The sequence below is a fragment of the Poromitra crassiceps genome (genome assembly GCF_964638095.1).
Source record: "Poromitra crassiceps genome assembly, chromosome: 18".
NCBI lineage: Eukaryota > Metazoa > Chordata > Actinopteri > Beryciformes > Melamphaidae > Poromitra > Poromitra crassiceps.
In genome coordinates, this window is record NC_139636.1 from 14,089,058 (window position 1) to 14,103,791 (window position 14,734).

Here is a 14,734-nt window from a genome sequence, read left to right on the forward strand (position 1 = left end):
GAAAGCGGTAAATGTTACGGAATATTAGTTCCAGATCCTATATTCCAATTCCAATCATGGAAGTTTGAAACCCTCATTAGTGTTTTGCTTGCACCTGTGTTTACCCTGCCTTTTTGACACAAAATGGCCCCCGTGAGAAGGGTCTATGCTATGTGAACACTATAGCCTATACCTAAATGAAATACATTACTGCACTGTTACACCTGTGCTTCATGAGTCTATCTATCTATCAATCAATCAATCATCAATCAATCAATCAATTAATTTTATATTTATATTGTGCCAAATCACAACAAGACTTATTTCAAGGCGCTTTACAAAAAAGCAGATAGAAGACCAGGCTCTTTATAAATCTACTTATCTACTGCCTATGTCTCCATTGTTGTTGTTTACTATTAGGGAATCGGACGAATTTCAGCCTAAATATGAGATTAGAGAATTCCGATAATTGCTTTATGTGCCGATTGCCAAAACCGATTGATGACGCCAAACACGTGAGCCATTTCTAGGGGGAGTTCGAGTCAATGGTTGCATGCAAACACAGCTAAAACATCTCAACGTGACAAAGTGAAGTGAGTGAGACAGACACAACACAAGCCACCTGTAATGTATGCCAGGATAAATACCTTGTGGAAGAAGCAATAGTAATCCTTGCAGCAGACAGTCGAGCAGGATGATATAAGGCTTGTCATGTGTTCACATCGTTTCTTTCAGTAGATCCATGCTGCACTGAGGCTAGATGCTAACGTTAGCTCTTAACATGAATTCACACTTTCTCAGAGGAGCAATACTGAGGTGAGGTTTGGAGCCGCCTAGTGGACGAACACAGTTAATGCCGTTTTAAAATTGGCAACACTGTCAGCATTCAATCTGTGGCACAGTTTTCCATTATACCGATGGGAAGAACAAAGACGTTAAGCTTTTGAATAAACTTGTATGCAAAGAAAGGCACACCCAAAACCTTCAATGCAAATGAGTCCAAGCAACGATCTCTATCTGCGTTAGACCGGGGGCTGCATGATACTGACAAATAGATCAGATATTTCAATTAGTTTGCTGAATATTGCAATTGTCATAAATTGCAATACAGTAGCTACACAGACAAGAAACAAGAAACCGCTTTAATAAAAGCCTGAGTTGATGTTGCTTACAATTTGCTGTGTTTGGCGCTCAGCACCAGAATGTTAGGAAAGCATTTTGAGCTCCCACTCTAATAAGATAATTGCAGTCTCCTAACCGCCCCCAGCCCCCCCCCCCCCCCCTCCTACTGTAGTGTGTGCACACAATCGGCAGGGTCAGAGATAGATATCTGGGCAGCAATTTGCTGTCAATTTGTACAATATGAAAATCATCTTCCACAGACTTGAAAATTGCCTATGAGCTACATAATCCATCACAGTAAACATGAAGCTTTCATTTGTTTTTTGGGGGGAAAAGGCTCTGATTTATTGTCAGTTCATTGTGCCTGAGTTGAGTGTTTTCATCAGTATGTTTTGCTCTGCGTACTGTCAATCACCTGACACCCACAGGAACACATGGAAATCTCCTCCAGGCGATAATCCCTAAAAAAATATGTCGCTTTACAAAAGTTGTTACATCTGTGCCTTTTTATCTAAGGTGTCTTTTTTAGTCAGGACAGCAGTTACTTTCAAGTTTTATTTGACACTATGTATCGTTTAGGTGAACAAGTAAGTGTAAAATAATCAAATTAAATATGATATACATTGCAAAATGGGCGGATGTAAAGTACAGTAGGTAGGCACAGAGAGAAGTAAATGCACTCTGAATAACAGTATCTTCCAATGGAAGGGCTTGTGTGCGTGTGGGTAGCGCGCCTCTCACCTTTGTGATCCCAAAATAGGGCACTTAAGTGAATGATTTTGTATCGGCCCTCGCCCTGGTGGTATGTGTGTTACCTTTTCTACTTTTCAGTGAGCTTGCATCCCTGTGTTTGTGTTTGCACGTCATTATAATTGGAAATGAATTAAAATAAAAAGATCAAAATGATAGACCAGCCAGATAAAGACGCTACCTCTCTCTGGCGCTTGGCTAATTACCACTGAGGTCAGCTTGCCATGGTCCATACCTTACATACACCTCAGACTCAAGCACCCACACCCAAAGCCACAACCGCATGCCTGCCTAGCTGTATCTGCTTGCATGGCGTACTCAGAAACAAGTCTAAAAGGCTCCAAAAATACCTGTAATGTTTTCTGTAATTTTTCACGAGGAATATGTGAAAAACAAATTTGACACCCAACCCAACCCCCAGTTCTCTCTCTCTTCTTTTGCTCCCCCCTCCCCACAGCAAAACGCATGTGTTGTCGGTGTGTCGTGACTGTCTGCCAAGTGCAGTAATTACTGTACAGCAGCAGGAGCTGAGTAATAGCGAGGGAAGCCGCATATCAAACACGACTGCGCACGGCTGCGGCTCTTAAAAGTCCTCCTCAGAACTAGAGGCTGCGGTGGGATGCAGCAGCACAGCACCAGACAAACAGCTCATACAGACACACCATCATGTGTCCTTAAATATATTTACATAAATATTACACAACCAATGTAGTAGGCTACATTTACATGCACACAATAACTGGGACTAATCAGGTAATCGCAATACTCTGACCCTTATATGTACAGCACATGCAGTTTAGTAAGTAGCAGGAACATGCCTCAACGTCTGTGAGTGTGGACATTGAGACTGGGCCATGCACTGAATAAAACACAAGTCAGCAAAAAGCTAGGTGTGCTTTGTCTATAAATCCGATAATGGCCTTTATCTGATAAAGCATATCAGACTATGCTGTTTACACTTTATCTGATAAAGCATATCAGACTATGCTGTTTACATCTTTATCTGATTAGATATATCAGACTGTTTACGGTACATCTTTATCTGATAAAGCATATCTGTTTACATCTTTATCTGATCAAGCATATCTGTTTACATCTTTATCTGATAAAGCATATCAGACTATGCTGTTTACATCTTTATCTGATTAGATATATCAGACTGTTTACGGTACATCTTTATCTGATAAAGCATATCTGTTTACATCTTTATCTGATCAAGCATATCTGTTTACATCTTTATCTGATAAAGCATATCAGACTATGCTGTTTACATCTTTATCTGATTAGATATATCAGACTGTTTACATCTTTATCTGATAAAGCATATCTGTTTACATCTTTATCTGATAAAGCATGTCAGACTGTTTACATATTTATCTGATAAAGCATATCTGTTTACATCTTTATCTGATAAAGCATATCAGACTATGCTGTTTACATCTTTATCTGATTAGATATATCAGACTATGCTGTTTACATCTTTATCTGATTAGATATATCAGACTATGCTGTTTACATCTTTATCTGATTAAATATATCAGACTATGCTGTTTACATCTTTATCTGATTAGATATATCAGACTATGCTGTTTACATCTTTATCTGATTAGATATATCAGACTGTTTACATCTTTATCTGATAAAGCATATCAGACTGTTTACATCTTTATCTGATAAAGCATATCAGACTATGCTGTTTACATCTTTATCTGATAAAGCATATCAGACTATGCTGTTTACATGACCACTTGAATAATCGGGGAGGGTACATAAATGAGATCAGGGTCGGTTTATTAGTGTGCACGTAAGGATAACTGAATTATAATCTCCTAACTGAATTATATAATCTCTTAGCAGGTCTTAGCAGATCTAAAAACAAGGGCACTGAATGACAATTGGTCATTTCAGTCTCCAATAGACCCATTTATGTCTAAAAATGCTAAGATCTCATATTGACTCTCTCCCCCTCTCTCTCTCTCTCTCTCACACACACACACACACACACACACACACACACACACACACTTGTTGATGTATTGCCTATTACATTGCAGTGACAGTGCTGGCAGTGGGCCCAGAGCAGTGGATAGTTTATGATGTTGGAAATAATCGGTGCGGTTAAAAATAACTTTATTATCAAACGCACCTCGGAGACAGGAGTGACGTAAGGCAAGCGGGCAGACTCTCTGACAGGTGACAAAGGAGGGCACGCGCCTCTCAGACAGCGCGGGCCGGCCGGGGAGGGGCTACTACAATATGATACAGAGTCCCAGAGCAGCAGTACACTTAACTGTAAGTGCCTCGGACGTGACACGGGAAACGGAGGACATGATAAAGATGTCTACCTACAGTACTGAGAGGAAACCCTTGGAAAGCCAGCAGTAATGTGGCCATACTAAATGTGGAACAACTGTTCCTGGTGGAGCGATATCAAATTGTAGTCCCGCTGCAGACAGCCTGTGGAGCTGGGTGTCAGGTGGTGCAGTGGCCCCGGGTAGAGTAGTCCAGCTGCAGACAGCCTGCAGGAGCTGGGTGTCAGGTGGTGCAGCGGCCCCGGGTAGAGTAGTCCCGCTGCAGACAGGCTGTGGAGCTGGGTGTCAGGGGGTGCAGCGGCCCCGGGTAGAGTAGTCCCGCTGCAGACATGCTGTGGAGCTGGGTGTCAGGTGGTGCAGCGGCCCCGGGTAGAGTAGTCCCGCTACAGACACCCTGCAGGAGCTGGGTGTCAGGCGGTGCAGCGGCCCCGGGTAGAGTCGCGGCTCCGTGGGAAGCAGCGGTCTCGGGTCGGGTCGCAGGTCCATGTGAGACCACTTCAGGTTCCACTGACAACAGGTGCATGTTGAAGGGGATGGTACCAGGAGTGGAGCGGTGAGGCGGTCTCTGAACTCGCAGCAGATCGAAGGCCCTCACGTTGGTTTCGCTGGAACTTTTCCGGTCCGGGATGGAGGTGGACATCCCCGCAGAGTGACAGGATGGTGCCCGAGAAAGGCAGATAATCTTGAGTTGTCGGGAGCAGAGGCTCTCCCTTCGTAGAGGGCGTGCTGTCGACATCACGGCAAAGCTTGCCCGTCGTCAGAGAGAGCGGAGTATTTAGTCTATTGACTCCACGGAAACCAGGGGTACAGCAATTTCATCCAGCAACCTGATGATTTAACGCATAGAGGCGACAGTGACAAGCTTCCCCCCAGATGTACAGTAAGATCAACAATCAGCAGGCGCAATCAGCAGGCGCATGATGGAGACCACAAAACACGATAGCTCTTTACATTTGATATTTCTCAAGTGAAATGTCCATGATGACAATTCTTCCGGGGTTTCGGCCAAAAACGATTGGCAGTAGGTCCAGTATATTTTTGGAAAGGTGAAACAGCAGCACCTGCCAGGCTGTGACAAACACCTGCCGCCATTTTGGAGTGCTGTGCGGCCATTAGACTCAGGAAAAGGTGTTCTGGGATCTCTCGATAACAGCCTTGCCAGCCAGTCCTCCAGAGGCTCCTGGGCTACTCACAGGCTGGGGAGTGTTGGAACGGAAAATCTCACAAGAGCCTTTATAGAATAGCTGGCCTTGCCAGGAGGAGCCCTGGTGGAGGTAGAGCCATTAATTAAGAGAACATTTATGACTGGGTCTTCCCATGTCGTGCTTGTGCTCTCTCTCTCTCTCTCTCTCCCTCTCTCTCTCTAAATGAAACCCACAGGTCAGTCATTATGCCTGTGCTCAGTTAAACGAGGGGAAGTGTGTAATAGTCATGAGATTCAAAACCATTTCCCTGCCATTCATGCTTTGTAAGTATTTTAAAAGCCATACATTTTGCCATCAATCCCCGTGCTTTATCTTGCACTGTTGATTTGAGCTACGTACATGCAGGCGCACATGCGGAAGAACATTCTGATGCAAGCCTCAGCTCCAAAACTAGTTTACGTGTGAATAGGTTAGGACTCTGATTCAAAATGAATTTACGTGTGAATAGGTTAGGACTCTGATTCAAAACTAGTTTACGTGTGAATAGGTTAGGACTCTGATTCAAAATGAATTTACGTGTGAATAGGTTAGGACTCTGATTCAAAACTAGTTTACGTGTGAATAGGTTAGGACTCTGATTCAAAATGAATTTACGTGTGAATAGGTTAGGACTCTGATTCAAAACTAGTTTACGCGTGTGAATAGGTTAGGACTCTGATTCAAAACTAGTTTACGTGTGAATAGGTTAGGACTCTGATTCAAAATGAATTTACGTGTGAATAGGTTAGGACTCAGATTCAAAACTAGTTTATGTGTGAATAGGTTAGGACTCTGATTCAAAATGAATTTACGTGTGAATAGGTTAGGACTCTGATTCAAAACTAGTTTACGCGTGTGAATAGGTTAGGACTCAGATTCAAAACTAGTTTACGTGTGAATAGGTTAGGACTCTGATTCTAAATGAATTTACGTGTGAATAGGTTAGGACTCTGATTCAAAACTAGTTTACGCGTGTGAATAGGTTAGGACTCAGATTCAAAACTAGTTTACGTGTGAATAGGTTAGGACTCGGATTCGGATTGTTCCCACCGGGCAGCCAAGGTTAGGAAGACAGAAAGGTGACTAGTTGGGTTTCAATCCAAGTGTATCGCAAATTTGAAGCGAATTTTCAGAAAATCGGTAAAAGAAAATGCGCGTTTCCATCCACTACTATTATGTGGATATTAGGAGGTGGTGGTGTGCAGCCATGTTGTCTGGCTGCTGAGTAAAACCTGAAAGGTGCCGTTGTATGAAAAACATCTATTAAAAGTTGTTTGGATTATCCACAATACGACACCATGAAATGGATTACCAGGTGCCACTCTTCAATTCCGGCATAAATAATATGTAATCAAACATGGAGCAGTTACTGTAAGTGAATAAAATGTAAGGTCTTCTTCAGTTCAAACACAGCACGGCATGGTTTTTGAATGGGGTTTGGTTAAAAGAGAGGTAACCGAGAGACGACGACGATTTGCTTCATCTGTTTCCACTGCATTAGTCGCAGTTACCTTTTATCTATACGCCAACTTTTCCACCTCCTCCGAGCGTGATTGTTTTTAGGCATTTGTAGGGTTTTTTTCCAGAAATTTCCACTTAAGGTTTTTCATGCGCAAATGGAACATTTTGCATCAAAACAGGTGGATGGAAACCCACCTACTGTAGGTACAGCCGTGTAAGTGTCCAGCGCTGGAGTGAAGACGGCAGTATGCTGCTCATTTCCCCTTCTTCAGGCACATCTGACATTTCCTCAGATGCAACATGCTCTAAAGCCGAGTAACACACTTAACACACTTACACATACACACTTACACATACACACTTACACATACACACACCCATCTGGGCACAGCTAATCAATAGCCTCTGGAGAGGGGTTTGAAGATGAAGTGTTCATTTCTCTAAAGCTACTATAATGACCTAATACCTCCACCTCTGAGGCTACAGGGGCCCATGGGGATCTGTGTGTGTGTATGTGTGTGCGTGTGCGTGTGCGTGTGCGTGTGTGTGTGTGTGTGTGTGTATGTGTGTGTGTGTGTGTGTGTGTGTGTGTGTGTGTGTGTGTGTGCGTGTGCGTGTGTGCGTGTGCGTGTGTGCCTGTGAGTGCCTGCCTATCTGTTTGCGTATGTGTGTGTGGCCGTGCGCTTGCCTGCATGTGAAATTGCAGCCCTTCAGTCTAATAGCCAAGGGAGAAAACTGATTGCCCCTCCTTCTCAGGGGCAGTGAATTAAGAGCTGTTTTGGCCAATGGCCTTTTCTGCTTCACAGAGCACACTCACCATTCAGAACAAGAAAAAACTCCAGGAGGGGAGGTTCACAGAGCACACTCACCATTCAGAACAGGAAAAAACTCCAGGAGGGGAGGTTCACAGAGCACACTCACCATTCAGAACAGGAAAAAAACTCCAGGAGGGGAGGTTCACAGAGCACACTCACCATTCAGAACAAGAAAAAACTACAGGAGGGGAGGTTCACAGAGCACACTCACCATTCAGAACAGGAAAAAACTCCAGGAGGGGAGGTTCACAGAGCACACTCACCATTCAGAACAGGAAAAAAGTCCAGGAGGGGAGGTTCACAGAGCACACTCACCATTCAGAACAGGAAAAAACTCCAGGAGGGGAGGTTCACAGAGCACACTCACCATTCAGAACAGGAAAAAAACTCCAGGAGGGGAGGTTCACAGAGCACACTCACCATTCAGAACAGGAAAAAACTCCAGGAGGGGAGGTTCACAGAGCACACTCACCATTCAGAACAGGAAAAAACTCCAGGAGGGGAGGTTCACAGAGCACACTCACCATTCAGAACAGGAAAAAACTCCAGGAGGGGAGGTTCACAGAGCACACTCACCATTCAGAACAGGAAAAAACTCCAGGAGGGGAGGGTTGCAGATTAAAAAAAAGGTGAATATGTAGCAAGGCATACCAGAGCATAGCTCACTGCACTCCCATACCCAAACAGCTTGGATGAAGGCTGCCACAGCCACACTGACCTGAGTGTGAAGTCAGCCCTGCCTCTGGACCAGATGTTTACCAAACAAACGTCTGAGCATCTTCAGGGGTGAAGTAATGAGGGCAGCAGAGACTGTGCTATGTATGCTCAGAGCAGCTGTTTGGTGTCATAAATGCAGTCATACAAACATACACACCGGGCCCCATTTAGCAATCTGTCCATATATTTGTGTGTAAAAAAATATATATGAGTCTACCTTGCAGACACCACAGGAAACACTCATAAGAACTGCAACCTTGATAGTATGATTACACGTGTTAGTCATGGGTTTGTTAACATGCATCAAGCTTAAAGAGCCACTAAAGTCATGTTTGTTTCCTGCATTAAATGATCTATCTTCACATATGAGGAGGGAGGGGGAGGGAACTCAACTCCTCCACCACCGATGTGTAGCACCCACCTGGGTGGTGCACGGCAGCCATTTAGCTCACCACACATCAGCTATCACGGTGGAGAGCTGAGGACTGAATGTGCCAATTGAAGGGAGGCCTGTGTGGGAACTTAGCCACGGCACCGGGGGTTACACCCCTACTCTTGCGAAGATTGCCGATGGGATCTTTATAATGCCCTGTCTCTGCCCTGGGGCATTGGAGAGATCATTCATCAGACCAGAGGGGAAGAGCACCTCCTACTGGTCCTCCAACACCACTTCCAGCACCAGTCTCCCACCCAGGGAGTATCCTAGGCCAGACGTGCTTAGCTTCCCCAGGGAAGCCAGTAATGTAATGCAGGAGCCACCGGTGCGGCTAAGATGATTGTGAAAACAGCCTTGTCGTGTCAAACTCTGCAAAGACAGCATTCTGCACACTGAAGCTCAAACCTCCAACTGAAGGAACAAGAACAAAACCTTTTTCTTTTTTACTTTAGGGGGTATTTAACAACACACCCACTTTTTCACCTACTGCTAGATACTGATACCACTACTATTTATAGGTCCACGCCCGCTGTGCACCCGCCATTTCACACCGCCATATTGCCTTTTAAATCACAAGCAGCGAGTCTCGCATTGGGGAGACAAACTTACTGTTTCTGCTGTCGTCCGTGCGAATCGTTGCAGACCAGCTAAACTTCCACGCTGTTGGAGTCAGATTACATGTGTCCACCAGCACCCTCATGTAGCCTACTAGGCTAGATAGCCTACTGGATAGCTTTAGCATCAAGATTGGATTGGCCTCATCGTAGGGGAAAAATACGAACGTGTCTTCTCTGCCATTAGAGGAGACTCCTGTCTGATGTTCTGGTGACATCATTGACCTTATATGGACCAAGAATGCGAGGCATCCCATTGACATTGACCTCATGGCTTGCTGTTTACCACTGCCTTGGTCCTTAGGGGGCTTTTGCTTGATCCCATTCCCAACATAGTCGGCTGATAAGGTGCCTGACGAAAAATGAAGCTTAAAATACATTCATAGACTGTAGAGAATGTAATTAATATTACTTTTCCTCAATAATGATACATCATTTCACCCGCCCACAACAACAACGTCAAAACGTCAAAGCCAAACAACCGTCGTCGATGTTTACCCTGGAGATCGTGATGATTCAAGTTGGTAGACATTGTCCAACCCTACCTAGATCCATGTCTAATCAGAAGTGAATGGGATAATAATTGAACTGGAAAACCTCATAGCTTTTGAGTTGAGAGGAGCCTGAAAGCCCTCAAAAATGTACAGACAAATCTCACTTTGCTGTGTTGAAATTGCTTTCCACCCAATTTATGGACAATTGTTTGACAAATGAGGTCCACTGCAGACCTGCACACACACAAAGACATGCAGGTCCATAATCCACATGCACGCACATACCCAGTCCCCGTGGAGGAGATCAGAGAGTTAACATCTCACATCGCACACACTCTGTTATATGAGACACTAGTGCTGAACTCATACTGTATGCCCCACAAACCAACAGCGCCGCACGCACACGCACGCACGCACGCACGCACGCACAGACACACACACACACACACACACACACACACACACACACACACACACACACACACACACACACACACACACACACACACACACAGAATGCACTTGTATGCTATTCATTAAAATACCAGTCTCTAAGCCAGGATAATGAGATAGCGGCTGCATTTCCTTTTCAAATCCAAAGCACTGCTGAAATTTGGAACAGCAATATATAATTTCAGCCAATGATATAAACAGCTCTATCCTCCTTTTTTCACTTCCTCCCCTACCTCTCTTCCACACAGTGTTTAGTCTACTCTCCATCACCTTCTATTCTCTCTACCTCTCTTCCACACAGTGTTTAGTCTACTCTCCATCACCTTCTATTCTCTCTACCTCTCTTCCACACAGTGTTTAGTCTACTCTCCATCACCTTCTATTCTCTCTACCTCTCTTCCACACAGTGTTTAGTCTACTCTCCATCACCTTCTATTCTCTCTACCTCTCTTCCACACAGTGTTTAGTCTACTCTCCATCACCCTATATTCTCTCTACCTCTCTTCCACACAGTGTTTAGTCTACTCTCCATCACCCTATATTCTCTCTACCTCTCTTCCACACAGTGTTTAGTCTACTCTCCATCACCTTATATTCTCTCTACCTCTCTTCCACACAGTGTTTAGTCTACTCTCCATCACCCTATATTCTCTCTACCTCTCTTCCACACAGTGTTTAGTCTACTCTCCATCACCTTATATTCTCTCTACCTCTCTTCCACACAGTGTTTAGTCTACTCTCCATCACCTTATATTCTCTCTACCTCTCTTCCACACAGTGCTTAGTCTACTCTCCATGACCTTATATTCTCTCTACCTCTCTTCCACACAGTGTTTAGTCTACTCTCCATCACCTTATATTTTCTCTACCTCTCTTCCACACAGTGTTTAGTCTACTCTCCATCACCTTATATTTTCTCTACCTCTCTTCCACACAGTGTTTAGTCTACTCTCCATCACCTTATATTTTCTCTACCTCTCTTCCACACAGTGTTTAGTCTACTCTCCATGACCTTATATTCTCTCTACCTCTCTTCCACACAGTGTTTAGTCTACTCTCCATGACCCTATATTCTCTCTACCTCTCTTCCACACAGTGTTTAGTCTACTCTCCATCACCTTATATTCTCTCTACCTCTCTTCCACACAGTGTTTAGTCTACTCTCCATCACCTTATATTCTCTCTACCTCTCTTCCACACAGTGTTTAGTCTACTCTCCATGACCTTATATTCTCTCTACCTCTCTTCCACACAGTGTTTAGTCTACTCTCCATGACCTTATATTCTCTCTACCTCTCTTCCACACAGTGTTTAGTCTACTCTCCATCACCTTATATTTTCTCTACCTCTCTTCCACACAGTGTTTAGTCTACTCTCCATGACCTTATATTCTCTCTACCTCTCTTCCACACAGTGTTTAGTCTACTCTCCATCACCTTCTATTCTCTCTACCTCTCTTCCACACAGTGTTTAGTCTACTCTCCATCACCTTATATTTTCTCTACCTCTCTTCCACACAGTGTTTAGTCTACTCTCCATCACCTTATATTCTCTCTACCTCTCTTCCACACAGTGTTTAGTCTACTCTCCATCACCTTATATTTTCTCTACCTCTCTTCCACACAGTGTTTAGTCTACTCTCCATCACCTTATATTTTCTCTACCTCTCTTCCACACAGTGTTTAGTCTACTCTCCATCACCTTATATTCTCTCTACCTCTCTTCCACACAGTGCTTAGTCTACTCTCCATCACCCTATATTCTCTCTACCTCTCTTCCACACAGTGTTTAGTCTACTCTCCATCACCTTATATTCTCTCTACCTCTCTTCCACACAGTGTTTAGTCTACTCTCCATCACCTTATATTTTCTCTACCTCTCTTCCACACAGTGTTTAGTCTACTCTCCATGACCTTATATTCTCTCTACCTCTCTTCCACACAGTGTTTAGTCTACTCTCCATCACCTTATATTCTCTCTACCTCTCTTCCACACAGTGTTTAGTCTACTCTCCATCACCCTATATTCTCTCTACCTCTCTTCCACACAGTGTTTAGTCTACTCTCCATCACCTTCTATTCTCTCTACCTCCCTTCCACACAGTGCTTAGTCTACTCTCCATCACCTTCTATTCTTTGCAAGATGAACATGCTAGTGAGAGGGGTTGTTATGGAAACCCAGGCCCAGGAGAGGTTAAAAGCTGGTGTTTGACAGGGAGGCTTGACTCCACTGCTATCTGAAGAGGTGGGGTCAGATGAATGAAAGTAATGAGGGGCCTCGTCAGTCTTGGGATGAAACTTAGATACATCTCTGTATGATATGATAATTAATGGACCTTTACCAACCGAAGTACTATGGGGTCACCTTACTTAAGTCCTGAGCATTGGAATATCCAGGCATGAGAAAGCACAGAAACACACACACACACACACACACACACACACACACACACACACACACACACACACACATAGATTCACACTGCGTCCTACTATATATTTGCCAGATGGACTTAGAATGATGAAATGTTGGGGTCTGCTCAGGTCTGAATGGCAGTGATCATCGACAGACCATCGAAGTTCTATAAGGATTAAATAAACAAGTATGTTCAGCTTCAAACCACCAACCTGTTACCACAGATAGAAGAGTGTGCTGACACAGGAGTTGGCCTTCAAGCGAAATAACTGCAGATGTACCCACAAGGATAGTACAGACATAACCCCCCCTCCTCCCCGTTCAAAAGGAGCTGAAATCAGCGTAGTTGCAAGGAAAAGGGTACCTTCACCTTTCGAAGGTGCCTCTCTGCCAGACAGAGGCAGCTGTAGCATTCCCCTCAGCACTGATGCGAAACACAGAAAAATCGCACACACGCACATGCACACACACACACACACACACACACACACACACACACACGCATGCATGCACGCACACACACACACACACACACACGCATGCACGCACACACACACATGCACAAGCACGCACACACACACGCACGTGAACCACAGAAAGCACACACACATGCCGGGGTCCCATAGGTGTACAGGAGAAAGTAATTAGTGGGAATAATTCAGTGGAGCATCTCCTCTCATCTTTCCCTCAGTGAGGTCTTCATTACCCCTAGCCATTGGTAATTACCTGTCGCTCTCTTGGACTTGGATGTGTGTGTGTGTGTGCGTGTGCGTGTGCGTGTGGGCGTGTTTGTGTATGTACCCTATACTGTATGTGTACATGCGTGTATCCATTTTACAAAAGAAAAGCCTATTACAGCTGTATTATAACCCCGTGGCTGCTGACCCCTTTCCAATTTCACACAAAGAAGTCCAACCTCTTCCTCTGAGAAGTCCAACCTCTTCCTCTGAGAAGTCCAGCCTCTTCCTCTGAGAAGTCCAGCCTCTCTCTTCCTCTGAGAAATCCAACCTCTCTCTTCCTCTGAGAAGTCCAACCTCTCTCTTCCTCTGAGAAGTCCAGCCTCTCTCTTCCTCTGAGAAGTCCAGCCTCTCTCTTCCTCTGAGAAGTCCAGCCTCTCTCTTCCTCTGAGAAATCCAACCTCTCTCTTCCTCTGAGAAGTCCAACCTCTCTCTTCCTCTGAGAAGTCCAACCTCTCTCTTCCTCTGAGAAGTCCAACCTCTTCCTCTGAGAAGTCCAGCCTCTCTCTTCCTCTGAGAAGTCCAGCCTCTCTCTTCCTCTGAGAAGTCCAGCCTCTCTCTTCCTCTGAGAAGTCCAACCTCTCTCTTCCTCTGAGAAGTCCAACCTCTCTCTTCCTCTGAGAAGTCCAACCTCTCTCTTCCTCTGAGAAGTCCAGCCTCTCTCTTCCTCTGAGAAGTCCTACCTCTCTCTTCCTCTGAGAAGTCCAGCCTCTCTCTTCCTCTGAGAAGTCCAACCTCTTCCTCTGAGAAGTCCAGCCTCTTCCTCTGAGAAGTCCAGCCTCTTCCTCTGAGAAGTCCAGCCTCTTCCTCTGAGAAGTCCAGCCTCTCTCTTCCTCTGAGAAGTCCAGCCTCTCTCTTCCTCTGAGAAGTCCAGCCTCTCTCTTCCTCTGAGAAGTCCAGCCTCTCTCTTCCTCTGATAAGTCCAGCCTCTCTTTTCCTCTGAGAAGTCCAACCTCTCTCTTCCTCTGAGAAGTCCAGCCTCTTCCTCTGAGAAGTCCAGCCTCTTCCTCTGAGAAGTCCAGCCTCTCTCTTCCTCTGAGAAGTCCAGCCTCTCTCTTCCTCTGAGAAGTCCAGCCTCTCTCTTCCTCTGAGAAGTCCAACCTCTTCCTCTGAGAAGTCCAACCTCTTCCTCTGAGAAGTCCAACCTCTTCCTCTGAGAAGTCCAGCCTCTTCCTCTGACAAGTCCAACCTCTTCCTCTGAGAAGTCCATCCTCTTCCTCTGGTCACCCCAAACGCACAGGGCGA